The sequence below is a fragment of the Quercus suber genome, unplaced genomic scaffold, assembly GCF_002906115.3.
Source record: "Quercus suber isolate HL8 unplaced genomic scaffold, Cork oak 2.0 scaffold_90, whole genome shotgun sequence".
Taxonomy (NCBI): Eukaryota; Viridiplantae; Streptophyta; class Magnoliopsida; order Fagales; family Fagaceae; genus Quercus; species Quercus suber.
Genome location: NW_027069555.1, coordinates 163,637 through 167,516, shown reverse-complemented (window position 1 = coordinate 167,516; position 3,880 = coordinate 163,637).

The window sequence follows — 3,880 nt, the reverse complement described above, 5'->3', positions numbered from 1 at the left end:
TAAGAAACCGATCTAATGCACATGGAAATTAGAGAAACCCAACCAGTACTGAAGCCCATTTTTGCCATGATTTTTCCAAGAAAGTCCATTCGACATGGTCGTATGCTTTGCTCATATCAAGCTTTAGGGCCATCATTCCCATCTTCCCTGTCCGCTTGGACTTCATAAAGTGAAGAGTTTCATGAGCGATCAAGATGTTATTTGTGATTAGACGACCCAGCACGAAGGCACTTTGGGTTTCTGAAATCAACTGAGGGAGAAACTTTTTCAAACTAGCAAGCACCTTTGCAATAAGTTTGTAAAGCACATTAGTCAAACTAGAGGCCTAAAATCGGAAACTCCCTCGGACTCTTAATCTTAGGAATTAGAGTAAGGAAAGTGTGATTAAGTTCATGGGGGAGAATACCTGAATTAAGCACCCCAATCATTGCATCAGAAACCTCCGCTCCAATTTTTGGCCAAAATTTTTTGTAGAACAGGGGGGGAAAACCGTCAGGCCCAGGGGCCATGTTAGCTTTCATTTGAGCAAGAGCCGCTTGTACTTCAGAAGCAATGAAGGGCCGGGTTAAAAACTCATTCATTTCCCAAGTAACCCGAGGTTCCACATAGTCAAGGACAACATCAAAACCTGTTGGGCTTGAAGAAGAGAATAAGGAGGAGTAAAAGTCATTCAGCAAATCACCGATTCTACCCTCATCTTCCACCCAAGAGCCGAGGTCATCTTCAAGGCCAGAGATAAAATTTCTTTTGTTTCTTTCGGTAGCGCGACAGTGGAAGTATTTAGAATTCTGATCATCGTATCGCAGCCAGTCCGTTTTAGCTCTCTGGCTCCACATACACTCTTCTAAATCCAACAACTTATTAATATCTTCTTTGAGAACTTTGACTTGATTAATGCCCTGCCCTAAAACTGCCACAAGCTAAGCCTTAGCCAATAATTTCCTTTTTCGAACTAGGGTGCCTCTTATGTTCCCGAAAACATTCTTGTTCCAGGATTTCAGATGAGATTGGCAATTGTTAACTTTATTCATAACATTCAGCATCGGGTTGTTCTCAATAAATAATTCCCAAGCTGCATGAACCACCCCTTCACAGCCTGCATCACTGATCCACATTTCTTCAAAGCAGAAAGGTCTTTGAGGTCGGTGGAAACGACTATGCACATCATCAAAGCAAAGCCAAATAGGCTTATGGTCTGAAGAGAAACTAGCCAGATGGTGAAGGCGAACAGATGGGAATTTGAGCATCCATTCCGTCGAAGCTATAGCTCTATCCAGTCTAACCCACACTAACAGACCATTAAACCTGTTATTGCAACAAGTAAAAGGCAAGCCAGTGAAACCAATATCCTTAAAACCACAGAAATCAAGACAATCTCTAAACACTTGCATCTATTTATCCGACCTTAAAGCACCCCCCAACTTCTCTTCCAACCTTGTGATTTCATTAAAATCACCAATACATACCCACGACAAATCAATTTGTGTGCTGAGATGGCTAAGAAGGGACCAAGAATCTTCCCGATTGACTGTTTCCGGAGCATCGTAGAACCCCGTAAACCGCCAGGCGTCATCAACCCTTGGATTTACCACTGCATCAATGTGGTAAGGAGAAAAAGTATGAATATGAAGGTCTAGATCATTAGACTAGAACAAAGCAAGACCGCCACTAAAATGTCTTCTAGGAACTAGAAACATATTATCAAATTTCAGACGGCAACAGATTTTCTCCATATATGAACTTTTCTTTTTGGTTTCCATCAAAAAAACTAATTTGGGACCTTTTGATTTCACTAACTCTGAAAGCTCATGAACTCGCCACTGGTTCCCAAGCCCGCGGCAGTTCCAACTTAGGCAATTCATGGTGATTGGCGTGGCTGAGACATAACCACTGCCGATGAAGGGGCCAAAAAGGTACGACCATGAGAAGAAGAATTCCTACGTTTTTTTTGTTTGGGTTCAGTTTCATTAAGTGCAGGTCTCTCTCTAATTGAATCACTCATGTTAGCATCAGAGGGGGGGGGGGGGGCTTTCTATCAAGTCTAGACCACGTACCCTTATTTTTGGCTTGAAATTTCCCCTTAGGCCCACAAGAGTTGGAAATGTCCACTAAGGGAGGCCTTTAATTCTCAACCAAGGAGACCGCTACAAGATTCGGCCCATTTTCTTTTTGGAGCCCCCTATCAACTTGCTGGAGGGTAGGACTAGATGTAACTGAACCAAGGACTTCGTCAGCTAGTTCCTTAGGGGGATTTGACTTTTCATTAAATGCCACCTCCAGAGAAACAACTTTAGGCAGGGCCCCAAGGTCAACTGTCAAACCCAACTCGCTATCAATCATCTGTAGGGTCTCTTCAAATCTTATAGAATCAACAAACTAGTGCTTTGTGTGTAGAACCTTTTCAGCCTCACCAACCCGGCTTGCCTTATCTGGCTGGGTTGTCTCGGCCCGAGGAACACCAGCATCCAGGCCTGACACACGGCTAATGGGGACCTCCTTTACCAGCGTTAGCCTTGATTTGTGAGCATGAGAGAATTCCGCCCGCTCAGACCCCACACTGGAGCTCCATGGCCTACGTGAAGAGTACTCCAATTCAGCCCTCATCCATGGACCAAACTGCTTCTTATCTAATGGATCCTTGTCTTTCATGCCAAGCCATAAGTCACATTCCCTGTCCTCATGCAATAGGCTACCACACCAGTAGCAGAAGTTTGGGAGTCTTTCATAGCGAAAGGTGACCCAGCCAACCACCACTCCGTTATCCCATAGCTTACGACCCCTACTCAATGGCTTGGACACATCCATGGACACCCAAACCCAGAGGGAGCGACCTATGGTTCCATTCACATCCGAGTCTGCCACTCGAACCACCTTACCAATGGAGCTACCAATGGATATGCCAATCTCCAGTGTCATACTTTTAATGGGAAGATTGTGTAACTGGACCCAGAACAAGCACTCACTAAAAGAAAGGGATGAAATAGTTGAGGAATCATCAATCCTTTGGAAAAGCACCAAGTGTTTGTCGTAAGTCCATGGTTCAAATTCCAAAACCCTTTCCAAGTCCACCTCATTCTCGAACTCAAAGACCATATTATTCTCGTACATACCACGTATACAGAAAGGTTTACAGGTTCTCCACAGTGGTTTGAAAGTTCTGTACACTGCCTCCTTGTTAACCGACTGGTGGGTTAGGAATTTACCAGCTAAAAGTATTTTTTGAACCCCAGGAAGCTTCGGCATTTCAACGCCCACCTCTTCTTCCACAGAGAGGGAGAGCTTGCTCCAAAGGTTTTCAACTTCCTCCATCTTGGGTCGAAGAAAACCAGACCGAGGAGAGAAGGTTGAAAAACAGAGACTAGAAAGAAGAAGAAAAAAAACCAGAGGCAACGAACAGAACAGGAAGGACACAACACACCACCGGACCACCCTACAGCTACCCTGATTAGGGGATGAGCAGAGGATACACACACCTATACTGAGATAGGGACACAGAGTTCTACGAGAACTAGAGAGAGCGCCGCTCAAACCCTAGCACAAGAGAAACCGGGATATCTTATTGAACATGTTATGTTCCTTGTATCAGGTTATTGTCTACGTCAGTTATGAACTATATAATACATGAAATAATCAGCTTTTTCTCATTTTCTAACCAAGTATGAAACAATGCAACTTATATGGTTAAACATAAAGGCACTGGACTTGGTTTATGTAACCATTATATTGTTTCATCAACCAAATCAATAAAAACCATAAGATCCAGATTTCTATTTCCCTATCCTCAAATTATAAGCTAGGATTCCTCAGAAAAAAATTATAAGCTAGGAACTAATTAATATTACAGACACAAACACATGACAAGGAAAAAAAAAAAAAAAAA